The sequence below is a fragment of the Emys orbicularis genome, chromosome 3, assembly GCF_028017835.1.
Source record: "Emys orbicularis isolate rEmyOrb1 chromosome 3, rEmyOrb1.hap1, whole genome shotgun sequence".
Taxonomy (NCBI): Eukaryota; Metazoa; Chordata; order Testudines; family Emydidae; genus Emys; species Emys orbicularis.
The window spans coordinates 53,793,737-53,819,124 of NC_088685.1; positions in this window are offsets into that span (position 1 = coordinate 53,793,737).

The following is a 25,388-nucleotide window of genomic DNA, read 5'->3' on the forward strand; positions in this document are numbered from 1 at the left end:
GAGAATTGCTAACATAATTCCTATTTTTAAGAAAGGGAAAAAAAGTGATCCGAGTAACTATAGGCCTATTAGTTTGACATCTTTAGTAGGCAAGGTCTTGGAAAAAAAATTGAAGGAGAAAGTAGTTAAGGACATTGAGGTCAATGGTAATTGGGACAAAATACAACATGGTTTTACAAAAGGTAAATCGTGCCAAACCAACCTGATCTCCTTCTTTGAGAAGATAACAGATTTTTTAGACAAACGAAATGCAGGCCTACAGTTACTTGGATCTAATTTACCTCAGTTTCAATAAGGCATTTGATACGGTTCCACATAGGGAATTATTAGCTAAATTGGAAAAGATGGGGATCATTATGAAAATTGAAAGGTGGATAAGGAACTGGTTAAAGGGGAGACTACAACGGGTCGTACTGAAAGGTGAACTGTCAGGCTAGAAGGAAGGTTACTAGTGGAGTTCCTCAGGGATCGGTTTTGGGACCAATCATATTTAATCTTTTTATTACTGACCTTGGCACAAAAAGTGGGAAGGTGCTAATAAAGTTTGCGGATGACACAAAGCTGGGAGGTATTGCTAATACAGAGAAGGACCGGGATATCATACAGGAAGATCTGGATGACCTTGTAAACTGGAGTAATAGTAATAGGATGAAATTTAATAGTGAAAAGTGCAAGGTCATGCATTTAGGGATTAATAACAAGAATTTTGGTTATAAATTGGAGACACATCAGTTGGAAGTAACAGAGGAGGAGAAGGACCTCGGAGTATTCGTCATCATCACAGGATGACGATGACCCACCAATGTGATATGACTGTTAAACAAGCTAATATGGTTTTGGGATGCATCAGACGAGGTATTTCCAGTAAAGATAAGGAGGTTTTAGTACAAGGCACTGGTGAGACCTCATCTGGAATATTGTGTGCAGTTCTGGTCTCCCATGTTTAAGAAGGATGAATTCAAACTGGAACAGGTACAGAGAAGGGCTACTAGGATGATTCGAGGAATGGAAAACCTGTCTTATGAAAGGAGACTCAAAGAGCTTGGCTTGTTTAGCCTAACCAAAAGAAGGCTGAGGGGAGATATGATTGCTCTTAATAAATATATCAGAGGGATAAATATCAGGGAGGGAGAGGAATTATTTAAGTTTAATACCAATGTGGACACAAGAACAAATGGATATAAACTGGACATTAGGAAGTTTAGACTTGAAATTAGGTTTCTAACCATTAGAGGAGTGAAGTTCTGGAACAGCCTTCCAAGGGGAGTAGTGGGGGCAAAAGACATATCTGGATAAGCTTGATAAGTTTATGGAGGGGATGGTATGATGGGACAGCCTAATTTTGGCAATTAATTCATCTTGATTATTAGCAGGGAAATATGCCCAATGGTCTGTGATGGGATGTTAGATGGGGTGGGATCTGAGTTACTACAGAGAATTCTTTCCTGGGTGCTGGCTGGTGAGTCTTGTCCACATGCTCAGGGTTTAACTGATCGCCATATTTGGAGTCGGGAAGGAATTTTCCTCCAGGGCAGATTGGCAGAGGCCCTGGAGGTTTTTCACCTTCCTCTGCAGCGTGGGGCACGGGTCACTTGCTGGAGGAGTCTCTGCACCTTGAGGTCTTTAAACCATGATTTGAGGACTTCAATAACTCAGGGTACGTCTATACTTACCTCCGGGTCCGGCGGTAAGCAATCGATCTTCTGGGATTGATTTATCGCGTCTTGTCTAAACGCAATAAATCGATCCCGGATTGATCCCGGAAGTGCTTGCCGTCGACGTCGGTACTCCTGCTCCACGAGAGGAGTACGCGGAGTCGACGGGGGAGCCTGCCTGCCGCGTCTGGACCCTCGGTAAGTTTGAACTAAGGTACTTCGACTAAGTTGCGTATCTTAGTTCGAAGTGGGGGGTTAGTGTGGACCAGGCCTCTGGCATAGGTTAGGGGTTTGTTACAGGAGTGGGTGGGTGAGATTCTGTGGCCTGCATTGTGCAGGAGGTCAGACTAGATGATCATAATGGTCCCTTCTGACCTTAATGTCTATGAGTCTACTCAAAATGCCATTTGCCCACTCTCCTGACCACATGACGTTGGCTCAGCTAAGAAGGGACATGTGGCGTACTGAAACCTGTACTTTAAGTGTAAACTGACATTTTAAATACTCAGGTGGGTTTCCTAGTCCTTTAGGGGTCTGTTTGTGAGATCTGGGCCAAGCAACAGTCACATTTACAAACAGCCAGTTTACAAATTTATAGGTGGGGTGAGGTGTGCCTCTCTATTTTAGGCAGAAGCCTGCTTTCTCTGTTTTCATTTCTTGTGTTAAGGGTCTGGATTTTAAGAAATAAAGTATTGTTACACTCAGGGCTGGCTCCAGGCACCAGCCGAGCAAGCTCGTGCTTGGGGCGGCAGATTCTACGGGGCGGCATTCCGCCCAATCCTAGGGCAGCACGGCTCCTTTTTTTGTTTTTTTGTTCGCTGATCCGGCCGCCCTGTAGGGGGCGGGGCGCGGAGGAGGGGAGTGCCCTGCTGGGAGCGGGCTGCATGCTCCGTCTGCCCCAGCCGGTGCCAGGTCTGTAGCAAGCCCGGCAGGGCAGCCCTCGTCCTTCCCTCCCCGCTGACCAGAGCGGCACGGAGCCCTCCCGGCAGGCGGTGCAGCGGTTGGGGCCGCGTGGCGAGCGCCCCGCTGAAGCCCTGACCGCCTCCCTTCTCTCTCTCCCCCGCTCCCTCCCCATCCCCCCACTAGCCGGGGCACGTCTGCAGTGCAGGGAGTCCCCCTGCACCCTGGCTCCAGCGCCCCGCAGGTTTTTGTTTTTTTCCCCCCTGCTTTGGCGTTCTGGCCGCCCCAAATTTTTTTTTGCTTGGGGCGGCAAAAAAGCCAGAGCCGGCCCTGGTTACACTGCCACCTTCCAGAATTTTTTACGTATTTTATGGGGGGGTTTTAATCTAACTTCTCTGTGTATATGCCATGAACAAACCAGGAGACAGAACAAATACCATATGACTTGCTATGACAATCACAGCCAAAAGACCTAGCTTGAAATTTGAAAATGTAACATACGTTTGTCACAAAATTCTCCACTCATCCAAATAGCAAGAAATGTTTTAGCATGAAATGTCCCAGGAAATTTATTAACACTGTTTCAATTTAGCAAATTTAAAAATAGGAAATTTTTCAACAGTGTGGTTAGTCTTTTACTCTCATTTAAATAAAAGCAACTGCAATATACTAGAAGAAACACAATATTTAGATTTCATATCGGATCTGTAGAGTTACAGTCTTCTTATACTTGTGCATTTATAATGTGTTCCTAAATCTTTTTATACGAGCATTAGATAATCCAAGTAGTTCTTTACAAACTGCACTTCAAGCATTAGGATTTTATAATTCCAGACTATCAGGTCTAGAGTATCTCCTGGGATATACCAGGAATAAATAAAATTATTATCATGGATCAGCTTAATTGAATCTATTGTCTCCTAAATGTTTTATCTTCATTCTTAAAGCCTTTTTGTTCTTTAAAATATTTTCCTCAGTGTTCCTAGTCTAAGAAAAAGATATATTGAGATATATGTGTTTACAGTTTCTTTATTTAAACCATTTTCTGGATGAATCACTGTCACTGACTTTTCAGAGTAGAGAAGCTGGTTATCCTGCCATAATTTTTTTGGTTTGTTTAAAGGGAAAAAAATAAAAATACTGCAACTAATTTAGAGGAAGACAGACATATAGACCTGGTCTTGCAAGTTAATCAATGTAGGCAGACTCCTACATCTGCCTGGAGGGAGCCCCACTGATTTCAGTAGGGTTTTGTGCAGGCACAGTGGTCTTCCTGTGTGGAACGACTTGCAGATTTAGGGCCTAATTCTTTAAAAAGAATCTAATCTAATCTAGTAAACACAATGCTTGCAAACAGCATTAATAGCACAAATTAAGCCATATATTTGACAGACTTTTCTGTTAAATATATATATTAAAAAGATAACCAAATTCCATACTGATCTCTTCCTAATCTCTGCATTTTCATCCACATCAGTATGGAATTTGGTTATCTTTTGAATATGATTTTCATACAATTGTCTACAGGTCATTTAATCTCTCATTCTTCAAAATAGAAGGAAGTGTAAATCACTGACACCAGATGAGGTAAAATATTACTCAGGGGTATTATGTATTAGCATTGGAAACAGCTGATAATCAGATAGATTTGCAAGATAATGTCAAAAGCTGCACTTTGAGTTGAGTTGCAAAATAATTGGTTACTCACTAAAGCTTTTTGCTGTTAAGGAAAGTTGGCTGGTAATTTTCCACCTAGATTTACAGCTTGTGTGAGACCAATTGTCTTGCATTTTCAATATCAAGTTGTGCAACATACATCTTTTGTGTAATGTAATAAATTGTTACTCACCCATCTAAGACTTTTGGCTGTACATCAAAATTTATGACTATTTCCTATGTGTATACACAAGTAAAAAAAAACTTTAAATAAATTCCAAAATTTAGGATGCTTATCTGATTTGAACTAAACCTTCAACTGTTTTGAGACTCAGACATCACTAAGCAGGAGCACCATATTAGGAGTCAAATATCCTGGAATGAGGCAGATTTTCCATAATTTTTCATGACACTAGTTGTAATCAATGGACCAAATCCTAGGATCCAACAAAACTATGCTTAATACAAGGCCTGGAATGGGGTGGAGAAAAGCCATTTTTCTGCTCCCCTAAACTCAGGGACGACTGCCTAAGAGATGTTCTAAATTATGCCACCTATATTCATCTCCTAGAGGCTGCTTCATCAATCAGAGATCACTGAGGCACAGAGTGATACCACAACACTCCCTTCTACCATCAGCCATGTCCCAGAATTATCTGGGAATGCCCCAAAACCCATGGGAAGATGCAGGTGGTGTAGAGACAACTACGATATTTTATGCCCCTACATTTTAGGGGAAACTTCAACTGCCTTCTTAGATTACTTCTTCATCCCTTTATCCCATTGGCCCAAAAGAGCAGGGAGCTAGGATCTGACCCCATATGATGCAGGATAATAACTTGGAATGTCCATACCCTACTAGACAAATCAAAAAATGAAAGACCCAAATGCAGAACAGCAATTGTTGCCCGAGAACTCTTGAGGTACAACATTGACATCTTTGCTCTCAGTAAAACAAGAAGTGAGGCCACTTGAGTGAAGAGGGCGGCGGTTACACTTTCTTCTGGAAAGTAAAACCAGCAAGTGACAGCTGAATACACGGTGTTAGCTTTGCAATCAAGAACCTTCTAATCAACCACATGACTGAGCTCCCCATCAGCATCAACAAGCGCCTTATGACCCTCTGCATCCAATTGGTCAATAAGTCATCTGCCAGTATCATCAGTGCATATGCACCAACACTCGACGCTGAAGAACAGAAAGAATCCTTGTACACTTACCTCGATAAAATTTTGTCATCCATTCCAAAAACAGATAAGATAATCTTGTTATGGGACTTTAACTCAACAGTTGGCCGAGATTCTAAAGTATGGAGTAGGACCACTGGGAAGGAAGGAGTGGGCAAGACCAATTCCAATGGCATCCTTCTACTCAGCAAATGTGCAGAGCACGACCTTGTGATCAGAAACACAATCTTCAGAAAAAGCAACAAGTTCAGTACAAATTATTGGCAACACCCTCGCTCAAAACAGTGGCACCTACTAGACTATGTCATTGTACGAACACAGGATCTAAGAGATGTTCAAATCTCCCGTGTCATGAGAGAAGCCAATGATTGCTGGACTGACCACTGCCTGGTGAGATCTGTCATGTCCATCAGGATTGCACTGAAACACAGAAAGCAATCTACAGCACACAGATGGCAATACAACATCCAAAGACTTCAATCCTCAGTGCACCAAGAGAACTTCCAACCACTCCTCAGTGAAAAAGAAGACTGGGAAGCCCTAAAACAGACCATCCATGAGGCTTATGAGGAATCCATTGGCTTTGCTACCTGCCGCCATCAGGACTGGTTTGACAACAACAACATTGAGATTACAGCCCTTTTGGACCAGAAGAAAAAAGCTTTCTGTGACTAGCAAAACTAATCACTATCCAGTCAAAAGCAGAGCTCTTTCCATCAGCTCAAGACTGAAGTTAAAAGGAGGATCTGAGAAATCAAAAACAAATTGAGGGAGGACAAAGCAAAATAAATCCAAACATTTGCTGACAGACATGATATGTGGAGCTTTCTTGTGAGACAAAGACCCTGTATGGACCATCAGGATCTAGTGCTCATGTGGCCTAACACTTCTGAGATCCGAAGATGGTAGTACCCTTCTTAAAGATAATGAAGCCATCAAAAAACATTTGAAGGTACACTACCAAAAGCTTCTAAATCGAGACTCTGCTGTGACTGACGACACCATCGACTCCATCCCTCATCACCCAATCTGGGAAACTCTTGCCAACACACCAACACCTGAGGAGGTCTGCAAACAATTAAACAAATGAAGAACAATAAAGCTCCAGGTCCGGATGGCATATCAGCTGAAGTACTGAAAGTCGGGGGAGAAAAATTGACTAACAAGATTCATTTGTTGCTCCTCAAAATCTGGTGCATCAAAGAAATCCCTGATGACTTATGTAATGCTAACATAATCACCGTTTTCAAAAAGGGAGATGGGGCCGACTGTGGCAACTATCGAGGCATTGCCCTACTCTCCATTGCTGGGAAGTTTCTTACTAGAATCTGACTGAAGCACCTGCTCCATCTTGCAGAGAAAGTACTTCCAGAATCCCAGTGTGTCTTCAGATCATCACAAGGCACCACCGACATGATTTTTGCGGCCAGGCAGATTCAGGAAAAATGTCAAGAACAACACCAGGAGCTGTATATGGCCTTTATCCATCTGACCAAAGCCTTCGACTCTGTCAACAGTGAGGCTCTATGGAAAATCATGTCAAAGTTTGGCTGCCCAAGCAAATTTATTACCACTATAAGACTCCTCCACAACCAGATGACTGCCTCCATCCTGTGCAATGGCTCTACCTCTGAGCCCTTTGTCATCCAAACTGGCGTAAAACAAGGCTGTGTACTGGCACCCATCCTTTTCTCCATTTTCTTAGCAACTATGAAAACATTAACCCAAGACCATCTACCACAGGGCATTGGCATCCAGTATTGGACTGATGGCAACCTTTTCAACCTTTCTCGTCTCCAGGCCAGAAATAAAGAAATATTGGCAGCAATAACTGAACTCCAGTACACAGATGATTGTGCTGTAATTGCACACTGAAAGGAGGCTCTACAAACAGCCCTTAATTGCTTCTCTGATGCTTACAAAAGCCTAGGGCTAACTCTGAACATCATCAAAACAAAAGCTCTCCCCCAGCCAGTCCCCATTCAATCATCAGACCCAGCAAGGAAGATCTACATTGACAAGGAAGAACTGGAAAATGTAAAATATTTTGCCTATCTTGGCAGCCATCTCTCACAGAGGGCAGACATAAATGTCGAAATTCAGCACAGAATCCACTGCACGAGCCTTGTCTTTGGCAGACTGTCTCTCCAGGTGTTCAACAACCACAACATCAGAGCACATACTAAACTTTTAGTTTATAAAGTAGTGGTAATCCCAACTCTCCTTAACACTCCTGTGAGACTTGGGTTACCTATAGAAAACACCTGAAAAATTTGGAATGCAAGCACCATCTTCGGAAAATCCTCAACATAAAGTGGGAGGATCGTTGCACTAATGTCAGTGTCCTCACAAAGGTCAACATCTTCAGTGCCGAGGCCCTGATTATCCAGCACCAACTGAGATGGAGCAGGTACCGTGTGTGCATGCCTGAATATGCTTATGAAAACAACTGCTGTATGCCCAACTCACCAAAGGAGAAAGGAAATGGGGAAGCCAAGAGAAACATTTTAAAGACACCCTCAAGATAAACATCAATAGGTATGGCACTGACACCACACTCTGGGAGACAGCACCTCAGGATAGGGATAACTGGCAAAGACTTGTCAGAGAGGGAACATCTGCTTTTGAGGAAAATCACCTTGCTCTGGTTGCAGAAAACTGCCAGAAAAGAAAGGACAGCAATCGTGGCCCAATCCTGTCTTCCAAGACCACCTGCAACGTCTGCCAATGAGCCTGTGGCTCAAGGATTGGTCTCTGTAGTCACCAAAGGATCCATGAAAAATAAAACTTGTGAAAGAGATCATCCTCAACCTTGAGGGATCGCCGATGATTATGATGAGTCAAAGAAGAATTACTGTGCCTATATAGAAATAAGCATTTTATGGTTGGTTGCTCTCTTCCTGGATGAAAGCATGTGTGTCTATATTTTAGATGTAATTGTAGTTGTACATTGAGCAGATAGTACATCTTCTCTCTAACTTTGAAAGATACACAATATGATAGATAGATAGATAGATAGATAGATAGATAGATAGATAGATAGATAGATAGATAGATAGATAGATAGATAGATAGATAGATAGCCAGGTGGAGAGAACAGGGGGAGCGATAAAAAAAAAAGGCACCACCCGCTGCGTCGCTTTTACTCACCCGGCGGCGCTCCGGGTCTTCGGCGGCTCTGAAAGTCCCGCCGCCGAATTGCCGCCGAAGACCCAGAGCCCCGCTGGGTGAGTAAAATAAAAGTGCTGCAGTGGGTGACACCTATTTTTTTTAAATTGCTCCCCCGGGTGAGTACAAAGGCGCCAAGAAATTGACAAGGCGCCACTTGTGCTCAGTGGGGAAGCGGCCACTGCCCCGTCCCACCCCTAGCTACGCTACTGTAGATAGATAGAAGTGTTATTGTTGCTGTGTTGATCCCAATCATCACAAAACCAATGATATACCTGAGATGCATAAATCATATTTTCATCCTCTGGGCAGATGACCTAAATTCCCTCATAGATTTCCAACACAACTTCAACAACCACCATCAATCCATTAAACTCTCTCTAGAACATTCCCACACTAGCATCCTCTTCCTGGATACCGCAATGAGTTTCAACAATGGAATCATACAGACAACTATATACAAGAAATCTGCAGATCATCACATCTACCTTTATATATCCACTAACGACCTCAAACACACGAAGAAATAAGTTATCTACAGTCCGACACTTAGATAACACAGAATGCTCTGAGGAGAAACTCTGGGGTATAAACCTTAACACACTTAAAACCTACTTCACCAAACTAAGACACTCCCCCAGAGAGGTTGATAGCATCATGGAATGGGCCACCCATATTCCACAAGAGAACCTTTTTCAATATGGCAATAAACACTCTTCCGACCACACACCCTAATTGCCACCATCCACCCCACACTGGAACTCATACTGTGGATCATTAAACAATTATAACCCATAATTGATGGGGACCACATCCTGAACTAAATCTTTCCTGAACCCCCTCTTTTGGCCTTCAAACAACCCCTCAGCCTCTCCAAGCTCATCATCAGAAACAAGTTCCCCACAGACCAGGACAAACCAACTTGAAGTGGCACCAGACCCTGCCAGAACAATAGATGCAAAACCTGCAGACATATCTTCACTGCCACAATGATCAGTACACTCCACAACGCATCTTTTGAGACCCAGGGTTCCTACAAATACACATGTGGTATACCTCATCCTGTGCACTGAATGCCCCAGTCACAACTATGTGGGTGAAAGCAGACAATCACTATGCTTTTGAATGAACTCACACAGAAAAATGATAAAAGACAAAAACACCATATCGCCTGTGGGTGAACACTTTTCAAAGAACAATCACTCTATACCTGACCTCTCAGTCCTCGTTCTCAAAGGAAATCTGTACAACACTTTCAAAGATGAGCCTCAGAACTTAAATTCAGAGCATTGCTAGACACTAAAAAACATGGACTGAATAGAGACACTGGATTTATGGCTTATTACAACAATGTGAAATCCAGTAAACGCTGCTCCACATCCCCAGTTTCCTTCCCCCCCCCTTCCTTTTCCATCTATGACTAGAAGGGTATTAACTGGCCACTTTATCTTGAATGGTCCCTTGAAAAATGTGTTAAATACTTATGCTAAACAATCTGTTCTGCTTTGTATTTAGCTGTGACACTCTGAGTACATTTTGCAGACCTGAAGAACTCTGTGTAAACTTGAAAGCTTGTCTCTGTCACCAACAGAAGTTGGTCCAGTGAAAGATATTACCTCACCCACCTTGATTCTAGTATACAAAGAAGCTATGCAGGTTTGTCAGTGAAGGAGCAATAGGATATAAATGTATAACCCAAGTTTTATACCATAGATTTATAAAACTTCTTGGGAACTGCCATTTTAAATGTCTGGATTTTGACTATCTTTAGCATAAGGAATTTAGGATATACTTGTCCATAGGAGTCATACGCAACACAAACCTATTGCATTCCACTGTTTACAATTCAAAACGTAGTTATGTTTCAGTAAACTGTGTCAGCTATCTTAGAGATTTAATCAGCAATAGCTAAGCCAAACGGATGTATAACTGATTTTCAGGAAATTTAGATTTCATTCTTCTTTGGCCTTTCATATTTATCATAAACACTCCACTGCAAAAACCTTAATGCATTTTCTCAATACTATTTCTAATACAGTTTCATATTAGTAACAAATAATAAACTTTTCAAAAATGGATTAAAACAATTAAATTTCTATCTTGTGTTTTCAATAAACAGAAATGTTTAAAAGTTACTGAAGTCAAATGGAGTTTCAAATAGTAGGTTACCCTCTCCCTGCATAATTAAAATTAAAGACTTACATTAATATTGATCTCACATTTTGAGCCAGTCCATCCTGTGTCACAGGAGCATTGATACCCAGCTACAAAGTCTATACATCTGAAACACAAAATACAATTGTAAAGATCATCATTCATAGTTCTAACTCCAGCACCAGCCATAACATTCTATTGTAGCTACATATTTACTAATCACGTGGGGATCTGATCTAACTGCTACTGAATCAATAGGATTTTTTCTATTAACCTTAATGGACTTTGGATGAGGTATATTATGCAGGCTGAAGGGATTTTTAAAGGGCAGACATGCTGCTAATAAAAGAAAGACTTTTCATTTTGACCTGTTGGTATGTTATAACTGAAGAGTTGCTTTTAAGTGTTTTAAAGTCTAATTAATCCACATTTATTGAAAATCGCTTATGCTAATGAACACAAATGAAAAGAAGAACTGAGATAATATACCAGTATATTACATTATCTTAAACAGGCAACATCTGTCATCCTTAACTGTGCTTGTAGTCTTACTTTATGGGAAGAACATAATTAAAACTATCTTTATCAATGTTCCCTTGTCAGTAAATCTTAAATATTGCAAGTTAAGTACATTTTCTTAGAGATAATAATAGTAAAATAAAAATAGGCACCTTCCATGAAGACAAGGCTCTGGCAAACATTCATCAACATCTGTCTCACAGTTTATTCCAATAAAGCCTTTCTTACAGTGACATTTATAGAAGTTTATATCATCAATGCAACTTCCATCATTGAGACAGGGTGCTGATATACATTCATCTATATTTACTTCACATCTGTTGCCTGTGTGAAAGCAGAATAGTGATGACTGCAACTTTCAACTGTAAACAACAACAAACAACAACAACACTCCAAACCCAATCAAAATAATTAAGATGTACTTGTTTATATTAGAAATTCCAAATGTTAAATTACACATTTCCCTATGTTGTTCATGTACTACCTTATTGTATTCACATGTATAGATTATTCCAATATGATATTCTTTATTGATGTTCAAGAAGAACATGTAGATTGCAATATATTCCACAGGTAGCATCTGTAGTTTTGTTATGGCATAAAGTGACTTGGCTGGAAGGGTAAATTGCAGACAGACTGAATATGTATAGAGGCACTGGGACGATCATGAGGACAATCTTATGGTTTATTGGAAAGAAAAATTAAATGTACCAGTACGTATTTTTGGTGTTACTGGGCTGAATGGTAAAAGCAGTAGGTGAGGCAGGTTAACACAGGTGTGCTTGTGATATGAGAAGATCTAGGGATTAGTTGAGGAGAGTAAAAGAACTGTGATTGTGATAAGAGATGTGGGTGATATGAGATCCCAAAGTGAGTTATTATTACAGGGCCAGATTAATCTTTTGTGGGCCCTGGCGCCAAACATATTTGTGGGCCCCTATGTAGTCATTGTGGGCTCCGAGTGTGGGCCTGGTGTGGCAGTGCCATTGGTGCCATAGTATACCCGATACTGAATCTCAGAAACATTTTTCATTTTGATCACACACCTCTACAGGACTATATGCATTGCCATACACAGATCCCTCAACCCCCAGTTTTTCTTATTGAGCTGTACACCCATGTGAGTTTACCAGTGCCCACAGAAAGTAAAACTTTCATAGTGATCAGGGAAACTCCCCACAGATTTATCTCCTTCCTCATTCAGACTATAGCCATGTCTCCAGTACCACCCTATTTCAGCAGTCACAGTATGTGGTCCTACTCTCAGTTCAAAGTTCCAAAGCCAGCAGATACTTGATCAATTCTGACAAATCCCTCCCTCAGCACCCATCCTGCCATTTGAGCAAGCCACTCGCAAACACCATTTCCCCAAAGTGAGGACTTAGCCCTTAGGAATCTGAAGACACCAGCCTTTCTTCCTCTGCTCCCATCTACATGATAGTCTACTACTTGATCACCACCACCTCTCCCCATGCTTGTTTCCTTTCTACTTTGGACATGTTCCCCAACCAGATAGGGCTATTCTCCACTGCAAGCCTGACCTGCTTCCTCTTTCCTTGCTTCCCTTGACATTCCTTTCCTACTGGTGACCTCTGTTCCTTGAGGTTAATTCCAGTTTCTTTATCTGCTCTAGCTTAATGGCCCCCAGTAGTCACAGAGGCACCTGCAGCTTCTCTGGCTATAGCCATGGGGCCAATTGCCAGAGTCCAGCCTTAGATAGCTGCAGTCAGGGAAGGGGTGGCAATTCCAAGGCTGAGCATGCTTGAACCTTGCAACAGCGACTCTAGGGAGTCTAAATCCTCAGTGCTGGCCCAAGGCAGCTGCAGACTCTGCAGTTAAGCGCTTCCCTCCTCTAGGCCATGGCTTTAAGTACCTGAGAGGCCCATCACATGCAGCTGAGGCCACCAATTCCCACGCACCCCTCAGCTAGCACATAGTTGTGCAGAAAGTGCAGCCTATATGTTTCTGGAGGCTGGGGTGCCAGGAGGTTCCCATCCCTGAGCAGCAGTTCTGCAACAAGCTGACATGGCCCCCCTCCGCTGTGGGACCAGGACCCTGTGAAGAGAGTGGAGTTACCCTGTGTATAACCAGTTCTGTCCAAAGCCTGTTGAAGTGTGTGGGAGTCTTTTCATTATCTTTAGTGGGCTGTGTATAGAATCAAAGGACCCCATTCTAGACTCTAGGAGCAAAGTGCATTCTATGGTGCACTGGTTTACTATTGCATGGTGTCAAGTATCAGAGGGGTTGCCATGTTAGTCTGGATCTGTAAAAGGCAACAAAGAGTCCTGTGGCATCTTATAGACTAACAAATGTATTGGAGCATAAGCTTTCATGGGTGAATACCCACTTCGTCACGAAAGCTTATGCTCCAATACATTTGTTAGTCTATAAGGTGCCACAGGACTCTTTGTTGGTTTACTATTGTAACAGGAAGGTCACATCACCTAGTGAATAAGCAACATCTCCTACAGCACCTAACTTTTTCTGAGAGGCTTCCCACCCAATTACTAAATGTAAACCTGCTTCGCTTACAAGGGCTGAAAATATCAGGTAGTATGGTCACAAAAGCAAGGCACTTCTGAATTCAGTAGGAATTTTGGATGTGCACAGAACACAGACAGGACTGGTTTCCGCATGGTTACAGAACTGCAATAAAGTGGAACAATTTTCAGCTTGTGTGATTGGAGGATATCTGTATCCATATTATAAGACTGTCCTACATAAATGAGGAAAAGTTGAGGTGCCTTTGTTATTCTTTTGTTTCACTCTTTGTTTCTATGGGGAATTTGCCAATGCAATATTACTGTCTTCCTTTTAAACAAACAAAACTAAAAACAAATGATAATGGCTGTTGAAAATAGCAATTCCAGTCCTAGTTAGCACTGGGGAGATGCCAGCATTTCTTGCTTAATTTTATCCTACTTTTTCTACAGCAAGTTACAGTACATCAGCATATTTGATTTGGGAGACATGAAGTAACAGCAGCCTATACTGAGCTTGAGCACTCCTGAATTTTGACAGTGTTAAAATCTGGAAGGCAGGTTAGCTAGATCCCCTTTCTGAATATTAGATAAATCTGGAAAGGAAAAGCCAATTTCTGTTTCCATGGCTCTGACGTGAAAATCCTCCTACGTGCCTGGTACTGTATCTAAAGCTGCCCAGGTCCTCCAGTAGAGCCTTGCCTCCCATACTTATCATTTTAACTTCTGGTGGGATCCACATACCTCCCCTGCTAGGCTTCAGATAGAGAGGTGCACTGTCCATTTAGTCCACCCAATTCCTTCTTTGGGGACTGCCAGGCGAGGTCACACCAGCATCCTTAATCCAGTCTGGAAAAGTCTTCTGAGTTTGATATCTGGGCCAAAGCCTTCTACTCCTTGGGCATACTTGTTCCCCATTCACAGTGCCACCCCCTTCTAGCAGCCAGCTCTCCATTCACAGCAAGCTGCAGTGCAAGAGGTCTCAGCTTCCCCACTCCCTTTCCTGTTGATAGCTGCCAAGGGAATGCTGGGAAAGGTAGTTCCTTCCCTGCTCCAGGGCCAGCTGTATAGGCAGGGAGATGGCCAAGGACTTACAGCTCCCAGGGCCCCTTAGGTTCTCAGCACCCATGCTGGATCCCTGCTGCTCTGAGGGTCGCTCTCAGGGCCTCCACTTCTGCAGTGCTGAAAGAGGGGAGTAGGTGAGTGTTATGGGGCCGCTTCTGAGCTTGGGTCTGGCGCTATGGAGCCATTGACGCCATTGTAAATCCGGTCCTGGTTATCAAAGCAAAGAGGTGCATATGTACCTTGAAGTTCCAGTCTGCATCATTTCAATAGAGAATTGTGTAAGTTGTGTCAGTAGCAGGGCTCAGACACCACCAGCGGTCAAGGATCTTCCAAACCCCGGATAACATGTGGGGTAGGGAAATGTGCTTAGACCTCCCCAGAAGGGCAACACCCCCCTAGAACCTAGATTACATGAGCAGGGCCAGGAATGGGGGAGTCACATCCCCATAGATCCTGGCACACACACAGGAGAGGAATGTGGGGCTGATAAGAGCTCCTGCACCAAGCATTTCGAAGAGTGCTGCTCCAAACAGGAGAACTAAAGTCCTTGACTAATAACATTGTAATCTGATTTTCCCCAAAGGAGTAGTGGATGGCATGCACTCTGTTGGTGTAATCTCGAGCATCTGAGACCAGGATGTGATGATATAAGTCTTGGCTTGATCTCTATCTGTGAGCAAAAAAATGTTGCCAAAACATGTGAACTTTAAGAAAAGTTGTTTTTCTGTGGGGGCAATATCTCAGGAACCACTTGTTCAACTGTCCCCAAATCTGGATCACTGACTAAACTCAAGCCTTTCTAAGGCACACGAAATTTCAAGGCAATCTGAGTACAGTAACTCCTCACTTAAAGTCATCCCGGTGTCATAGAAATTTCTGTCCGTTCCAGCTGAGGAATAAGGAGAGACGGACACAGCTAGCCAAGCAAGGAGCCCCGGGAGGGGCGATCCGTTTATTTCAATTGCAATTGGGTTCGAGCTCATAAGTCAGCAAGAACAAAGAAAACACTTACACCAAAGCATTATATGCAGTTGACTATGATAATTTATCGCTCTATGATTGGCCAAAATTTGCTATCATTACCATACATAATTAGCAAGCTACATGTATCTGCCCCTCTTATGACCCCTTATTGTTCATCTACTTGCCCCCTCCTCCTTGCTTATTTTGCAAACTAAGCAGTTTATCTACAGGACGCAGGCACAGAAAGTTCCATTGTCTCCAGGTTTGGAGTTTGGCTACATTTCCTCTTGAAGGAACTTCCTGAGTTAAGACATAGCTATAGCTGTGCTGTATATCTTCCATGTGTACGTGACAAATTTGCCCCCTGGCAGTTAAGCAGAATAATTTTATATCACCCGTTAACATTGTTTCATTGCTGATCAATTAGGGAACATGTTTGTTTAAAGTTGTGCAATGCTCCTGTTGCCGGCACAGAAGCCCGAGGACAGCAACAGCGGGGTTCGTTGCCCGGTGTGCTTCGCGCCAATGAACACACCAGGGTGGAGAAGCAAACAAAGTTTATTTGAGATCTCAAAGTGGTGCAAGGAGACAGGCAAGTCTCAGATCAAGCACACCAGCAAAAACAGTTTTCCTCTCTGTATACATTTTACAACTAAGCCCCCACTCTTCCCCCCCTCTCTACCACCCCCCCTCTACCCCCCTTTCCTCCCCCTCCCCTCTCTACTGAAGGCATGTTTATACATTTAAGCAATTAAATCATTCTGGGGCTATAAGTCTAGTTTGTTAGTAACTTCTCTCTAAACAGTTACCTGGTCCTGTTCCTCTTGATTTATTACCTCTTCTCCAGCTAGAAACATGCAAGCCTCATCATTATTGCTTGGTACCTGGTACGAGGGGGGTTGTAACTGATAACTGGCTGTTTACACATTCCATGCATCTAGCTTTCGAGGTCGATTAGAGTTAAACATTGAAGAACTTTGGTTCACATAGGCCTAGTGACATCAACACTCCCTTCTAAGTGGTTTGGCAGCCGCCTGCTTTGTTCACTACTTGCAGGAAGAGCAGCCCGGTGCAGCTAGCCGGTAAGTGGTTGGAACCAGGGTGGACTGGCAGCCCCCGCATCAGTTCTTCCTATCAGCTCCTTGCTCCCCTAAGTTCCCTGTGCAGCACAGCAGGCTAGCAATTGCAGCTGTCCCTCCTCCCACTGCCATGTGCTGCTCCTGCCCTCTGCCTTGGAGCTGCTCCCCGAGATTCCTGCTTGCTGTGTGGAGGGAGGGGAAGAAAAGGGGGGCTAATGTCAGGGTGTCCCCCCCACTCTTGCATCCCACTTACCCCATCTTCCATAGAGCAGGGGGGACACAGGACAGAGGGAACTTCCAGGCAGCAGCAGCTGCAGTCAGGTCTCAGCTTGCTGATCTAATTAACAAGGCAGTGTACTTCTGACCCCACTCTTCATACTTAAAGGGGAAATGCGCATCTCTCTCTCTCTCACACACACACACAGGGTATGTGTGTCTGTCCCTGTCTGCCCTCTCTCTTTTCTGCTGCCTTGTAGAGTGTGAGAGTTAACCCTTGAGGGCTCAGCCCAGATATGGCTCTATGGTTTTTTGCTACCCCAAGCAAAAAAAAAAAAAAAAAAAAAAGCTCAGAGAGAGCAATTGCCGAAGCAAAAATGCCGCCCTTGTAATTGTGCCACCCCAAGCACGTGCTTGGTTTCCTGGTGCCTGGAGCCGGCCCTGGCTCAGCCAATTGCTAGTTCATCATTTAGCAGTAAGGCATTCCCTGGGAAATATCCCACCCTCTGTATCCTCCACCTCAACCAAGCTTCACAATCAGCATCACTGTGTACCAGTATTAAATTGTTGTTTAAAACTTATAGTGTATGTGTGTGTGTGTGTGTATATATATATATATATATAATATAGCCTTTTGTCTGGTGAAAAAAATTTTCCCTGTAACCTAACCCCCTCATTTACATTAATTCTTATGGGGAAATTGGATTCGTTTAACATCGTTTCGCTTAAAGTCACATTTTTCAGGAACATAACTACAATGTTAAGTGAGGAGTTACTGTAACTGTATGGATTTTAGAGTACTTAGAAAAGCCAAGATTTTTAAACAGAAAGCTGGTCTTAAACTTAACTTAACTTGAATTTACCGCATTATTTATTTTCCCAAGCTAAAATTTAAATGCAGTAGCTTTCAGCAAGTGATGCAAGAAGAACATCCCTTCAAATTCTTTATGAAGACATACATTATTTGAGAAGAGCTGATGTACTTTTCTTTTTGTAGTTTTCTTGCAAATAAATCCTACACATCTTCTAACCAACTATCTCAACATACTTTACGAAATATTGATTAATTCAGCACCAGAATATATCTGGGAGGTAGACAGTATTATCCCCATTTTTCAGAATGGGGAACATGAGGTACAGAAAGAATTAGTAACTTACAAAAGGACATAGAGGAAGACCACACCAGAATTAAAAACCAAGACCTCTAGATTCTCAGTTTTGCGCTTTAGCCACAAGAACATTGTTCTCTTTTATGATGATGCCTCCACCCAAGTATCTCAATCAGATTATTAGATTTAAAATACTAGTGACTGGCATATGTGCACAGGTGCCTGTGGATGAGAAGTTTCTACATTAAAATCCTGTTTCCCATTGCAACACACACAAAATATTTGGGGCTATGTGAAATGCTGGAACTGTCAGCACAGAGGTCAAAGTATTTGTGTCAAGCATATTTGTGACCCCATGCAATCAGAGAATGAAAACAATGCCCTGTGATTTATCTATTCAGATGATGTGATCCTATCTTCACTCTGTTCACTTTGCATGTATGTCTCAGCTCTCTCTCCCAGGCTTTGTCTGTCTTTGTACATTGCACCACCTTTAGGACAGAGATTCTCTTTCTCTATATTTGCAAAGCACCTAGCACATTTTGGATGCTACTCAATATAACTAATATATGATTGATATCGTCACCAGAACTAATACTAATCATCACAACTAAATAACATAGCTTGAAGACTGAAGAATTGAACACTCACAACTAACTACACATGACCAACCAGGAGTTTAAAATATCCACATGATTAGAAATACTGAATAATTACAAATAATAGATACATTTGAGGATATTATTCTCTCAGCTTTCTGATTCAGACATAAGACATGGTCCATGCCTGAGGGAGCTTGATATGTAGTAAACAACATCCTGTAAATGCTAAGCTGGACAGACATGGGCTTATGTAAATGTGTTTGTATATATAAAAATCAAACATAAAAGCTCCTATATCCAGGGCTGTAGGTGCCTTTTCCACATATTGCAAATTCAAACACTGATGCAAAGAAGAGTAAAAATAATTTCCCCAAAGCTAGGAAAGAAATAAAGAATACAAAATCTCAGCCCTCAAGCCTGAGGCTTCAGCACACAAATCCCAGCACTTGATGCAACCCTGTCCTTCCTCCCCCAAACCTGGGAAAAACATAAGTTTTGCAGTGTGACCTGAAGCTCACCAGATGTAAGATATTTCAAATCAAGGGGGAGGGGGGAAAAGTCCAAGGACAGGTCCAGTAACTCCTCCCCTTTTATACAAGAAAGTGCCCATTCATGTGCAACTATGATTGCAGCTGTGTCAATATCACACAGCAAAAGAAGCAGTCTCCCAAATAGGTATGTCCCATGCCATTTAGGGCTTCATAGGTCAAAAACAGCTTTAACTGCATTTTGAAACCAACAACCATGGAAATCCTGGAACATTGGTGTCATCGTCATTGTCATAGCTTGTTTCTCCAAAACGGCATGCAAGACATAGTGTTGTCACATATGTCAGAAAATTATAGAATCATAGGACTGGAAGGAACATCAAGAGGTCTTTTAGTCCAGTCTCCTGTACTCAAGTCAGGACTAGACCAGCCCTGACCAGTGTTTGTCTAAGCTGCTCTTAAAAATCTACAATGTCAGGGATTCCACAACCTCCTTAGGCAATTTATTCCACTGCTTAATCACCCTGAGAGTTAGGAATTTTTTCCTAATGTCCAACCTAAACTGCCCCTGCTGCAATTTAAGCTCATTGCTTCTTATCCTATCCTCAGAGGTTAAAGAGATCCATTTTTCTCCCTCCTCCTTGCAATAAATTTTTATGTACTTGAAAACTGTTATCACTTGTCTCCACACTAAACACACCCAATTTATCTCAATCTTCCCTCATAGGTCATGTTTTCTAGACCTTTAATCATTTCTGCTGCTCTTCTCTGTACGTTCTCTAATTTGTCCAGATCTTTCCTGCAATGTGGCGCCAGAACTGGACACAATATTCCATTTGAGGCCTAATCAGTGTGGAGTAGAGTGGAACAATTACTGTGTCTTGCTTACAACACTCCTGCTAATACATCCCAGAATGCTGTTTGCTTTTTTTGCAACAGTGTTACACTGTTGATTCATATTTAGCTTGTGATCCACTGTGACCCCCATATCCCTATGTTCAGTACTGCTTCCTAGGCAGTCATTTCTTATTTTGTATGCATGCAACTGATTGTTCCTTCCTCAGTGAAGTACTTTGAATTTGTCCTTATTGAATTTCATCCTTTTTACCTCAGACCATTTCTCCAGTTTGTCCAGATCATTTTGAATTTTAATCCTATCATTCAAAGTACTTGCAACTCCTGCTGGCTTGGTATCATCTGCAAACTTTATAAGTGTACTCTCTATGCCATTATGTAAATCATTGATGATGATACTGAACAGAAGCAGACCCAGAACTGATCCCTGTGCTACCCCATTCCATAGGCCCTTCCAGCTTGACTGTGAACCACTGATAACTACTCTCTGGGAACAGTTTTCCAACCAGTTATACATCCACCTTGTAGCAGCTCTATTTAGGTTTTATTTCCCTAGTTTGTTTGAGAAGGTCATGCGAGACAGTATCAAAAGCCTTACCAAAGTCAAGATATACCACATCTACCACTTCCCCCCATCCACAAGGCTTGTTACCGCAGGATGTCTAATAGTTCCTCCTGAGTACAGGATGTTGACTGGGGGCATTGCATCAGGCAATATGTTGAGTGTTTGCCTAAGCTCTCCACATTCCCATTTGGGGTCAGGCATCAGCTTCCAGTTGGTCATAGTGTCACTCCAGCTCAATTTAGAGTATATCAGTATTTTTGTTTGAGATCAGTGCCTGGAAGTAATTGTCATGAAGAAACCAGGTTCTCCCAAATCATCAGCATTCCCTGAAACGTTTTACCTTGTAGCCTTCCACAGCGGTGTTTTGGGGTAAGAGATTTTCAGAGGCAAAGCTCTTTCTAGACCTCTGCCTCTTGCATGGCGAAATGTGTTCATGCAGTGGACGTCTTGTCTCTCCTTTTTTACTGAAGTCATCTTGCCTCACTGATGATGGTACAATATCCATAAGGCAATATAACAACAGTTTGGGAGTTGGTTTCAAAGTCCCTTGATAATCCTAAAGGATTGATTGAGTTCAATATCAATTTTAATAGCCAGCAGGTTTAAAACAAACACCGTCAACCTGTGGAACTCTTTGCCACCGGATGTTCTGAAGGCCAAGACTATAACAGGGTGAAAAAATAACTAGATAAATACATGTACGCTATTAGCCAATGGCTATTACCTAAGATGAGCACGGATGGTGTCCCTAGCCTCTGTTTGCCAGAAGCTGGGAATAGGTGACAGGGGATGGATCACTTGATTATTACCTGTTCTGTTCATTCCCTCTGAAGCACCTGGCATTGGCTACTGTTGGAAGACTGGATACTGGGCTAGATGGACCTTTGGTCAGACCCAGTATGGCCATTCTTATGTTCTTATGTTGTGTGTATGGCTTGAACATGACCATACTCAGGCACAATACTCCATAGTTGGGTAACACAGGGAGAAAGTTTGGTCTAAATGTTTTGGGGTCAGCTCCCCATTTTGAGTTGTCCATTTGCTGGAGTACACACTTACTGGAGTTCACTTTCTTTTTTCAGCTTCTTGATGTGCTCTTTGAATGTCAGTGTTCAATCTACCATGACCCGAAAGTACACTGGATGTTCATAGTGCTCAAGTACTGTACCATCCCATGATATCTGGAGTTTTCACTTGAAAGGTGCACACTTTTATCTTGCTAGGATTGGCATTCAGGAACCATGTATAATAGTATTTTCCAAGTATGCTCAGGGAACCAGCTAGAATTCAATGGCCACAAATAATTTCAATTGGGTGGCAATGCAAAGGTAATCTGCGTAAAGGAATCTTTGCATGTTGGGGAATTCTGATTGGTTATTTGTGTAGATATTAAACAGCCAGGGTGCTAACACTGAAGCTTGGGATATTCCAATCTGTTGAGTATGCCATTGATTTTTCTGACCATCCATCTCAACAAAGAAACATTGGTTCTGTAGCAGGGAAGAGATGACCTGGACCATCTTGCTCTTTCTCAGAATTCTCAGAATTCTTGCCAGTTTCAGTAGAAGTGCATGCCGATTCACACTGTCATAAGCAGCCAACAGACCAACAAATATAGCCTCTGTAATTTTACAGCTTTCAAAGGCATCTTTCATGTAATGAGATAGGTCACCGTATAAACATCCTGGATGGAAATCATCTTGGTAATCAATCAGCTACACTTCCACCACTGGTGCTATTATACCCATTATTGTTTGCTTATATAGCTTGTAGATTGAGCAGAGTAAGGATTTTGGGTGGTAACTCTTGGTTGTCATGTTCCCATTGAAAAGCTCTGAGTAAATTTAATTTAAGGTGTATCCCTATGTAGACTCGTGGTAGTGAAGCTCTTTGGTGGGGGGGGGGACTCTTTTTGTTTTATGTCTGAAGAGGCACAATGGGGTCCTGCTCTATGACTGTGCTTCCTAGGTGCTACTGCAATATGAATAATACATGATAATACAGTTTTGAGGTAAGGAACACATGGATCACAGTAGCAGGGTCTGCATCTGAGAGAAATGATTACACCCTCTTGGACAAATATATATGAAGAAAACTCATGCTGGTCACTGATGCTATAGGATTGTCAAACAGCAGCTGGGGATACAACAACAATCCTAATTTGCAAGCTCTTACAGCAAATGGTGGGCATATGCCATCAATTAAAGGGGCAGATATAATCCTTACAATAATTTGTTGTTGATTCTCCCATTCTTCCAACATCAGTTCAGTTTCAACTGCACTGACATTCAGCTAAGTAGTCCACTCTAAGTAAACTCTGAACTTTCATTCTGAGGACAATTTTTCTTCTAATATTTACTTCCAATCCCTTTTATTATTGTTTTTTCATTGTAATCCTGCTGTTGGTAAAAATAATGGTGCATGTAGAAAACCTATTTTTTGGAATTTGAGTACTCAGTGAAGAATAGAACCAAACACTACATTTCCTTGATGTTCTCTCTGTACTATAGAGTCTTCATCTCTGTGGAACTAAGACGTTTTAACTGATGTCATCATGCAAGAATAACTGAAACAATAACATAGATATTTCATGAATTCACCTCTAAACTGAATCACTGAACAGAGGCACTGTTTTGCTAGAGAGTACCTAAGTATCACAGAAACTTTTTTCCTTACAAATCAAAAAGAAAGTATATACAATGCTTCAACGTGAGGCTTTTTTGATTTGCTGTTATTAAGAGTTGCCTCAAGTACACTGACAAAGCAGGAGCACTGCACAGTGCTATACCTCAAGCCTGTACTTAGCTTGCATAAACTCCAAAGCCTTTCTCTTAAGTCATTCTCTTTCTCATATCAAAATGGTGAAAATGTTTCGATAAGATCAGGTTTCTACTGGAGAGAACTTCAGAAGAAAGGTTTTTGACTATCCCAGTACATGTAAATCAAGATTATGTAGTTCTAAGCAAGTTTTGCTGAGTGTATAATGTTGTTCTCCCTTTACATAATTAGCTGTAATGTAATTTGGCATGTTTGCATTCCTGATCTCTTCAGCACTGATGATAACTGCTAGTACTAGCTCCCTCTTCAAGCCAATAAGCCTGTTCCCGCAAGAACTCTCATTAAAGTTTAAATGAACTGTCTTAATTAGGGGAAGTTTTAGTGTACTGAATTGCAATCACATGCCCTTTACTGTAACATGAGGGTCCTGCTGAAATAACAGGCATTGTGCTTTGGTTGGTTGGTTGGTTTTGCTTTGGGTTGCTTTTTTCTCTTAGGTGAGCTAATGGAGTCTTTATGTGTAGTCTGTGTTCTGAGGGTTGAAGGTTTTGATTCAAATCTACTCATTTGCTCTTACTAATGATATATGCACATAAGCACTAATCATTATCATAAGCCACTCCTGGCCTGCATTATCCTGCTATTTTAGTACTCAAATATTTTGGAGAAGAAATGTTTAGTCATGGAGAATTCTCTACTACTTTTTGTTACCTGAGCAACAAAACACCTGTTAGGAACTATTACAATTCCTTTTATTTATAATTGTATTAATGATTATTTAATTCATAAATATATAACCAAATTCATTTTTGCTTGTTGTCTGAATTTCAGATGTACTAAATACCCAAGGAACCTTCTGGAAATCTGAAAACCAGTCTCTTAGAACTTTAACTATATTCCAGCTCACTACTGCTAGACTTGCCCCTAAACCAAGGTATTTCACAGACACATCCAGAGACAACCTGGTGATAGTGGTAGGGGGCACAATTTAAAAGTTCGGCTGCCCCTAGAACAGCTCGAGTCACACCCCTCCCCGAGGCAGCCTCCCCCCTTCAAACCCTTAGTCTCCCTTAGAAAGCAGCAGCTCCTCCCTGAAGCTCCCAGCTGTTGCTCCTGACTCTCCCCGCAAGGCACAGCTCACCAAATCTGGCAGCTGCCGCACAGGAAAGGGCCCAGCTGCACCATGTCGCCGAGCATGGCTGGCAAACGGTGGCAGAAATCGAGGGGGGAGGGGAGCATGAGACCCTGCGTGCCCCACTTGCGCATTACCACTGCACGTCTGTGTCAGTTTGGGGGAAATGGTGTGTGTCAGTGTGCAAATAATGTGTTCACTATTAGAAAAACCTCCGGATGTGGATGTTGAAATGAATTGCTTGAAGGAATATGGATAGTCCACAGTGGAATTCGATAATAAAAAACTCAAATGGCTGTGTTTTTTGTTTTATTTTATTAATTAAAATGTTTAGTTTGATCAGAATCAAGTAATTTTAATACCATTCATTCTTGCTGCTATGCTTCATTCCTGTTGCTATCATCTGTCCAGATCACAATCCATCCACTTGATGAAACAGTGTTGACACTGGAGTACCTAGTGCTGCTTTCCTAATTTCTTCCTCTCCTAATAACAACACTTTCAAATTTTAGCTCAACAATCTACTATTTGCTGATTCCAATATTACATCCTGTAATTTCTTTTACCCTCAGCAATCCCTAAGGAGATATTGCTGACTTGCTGGATGGCTGTGAGAAGAAGGCAGATTCAGAAGAACGTTTGAAGGGCAGATTAAGGGTTAAAGTGGTCTCTAAAAACTATTCCACATTCACATGTCTTTTACATTATTGTATATGCTATTCAAAAAGCAAAAGTTGTAGTTCTTCCTGATGATTAACCTCTTGTAATTAAAAAGATTCTTCTATACTTTTCTGATCCACCCTTATGTCTGCTGCAT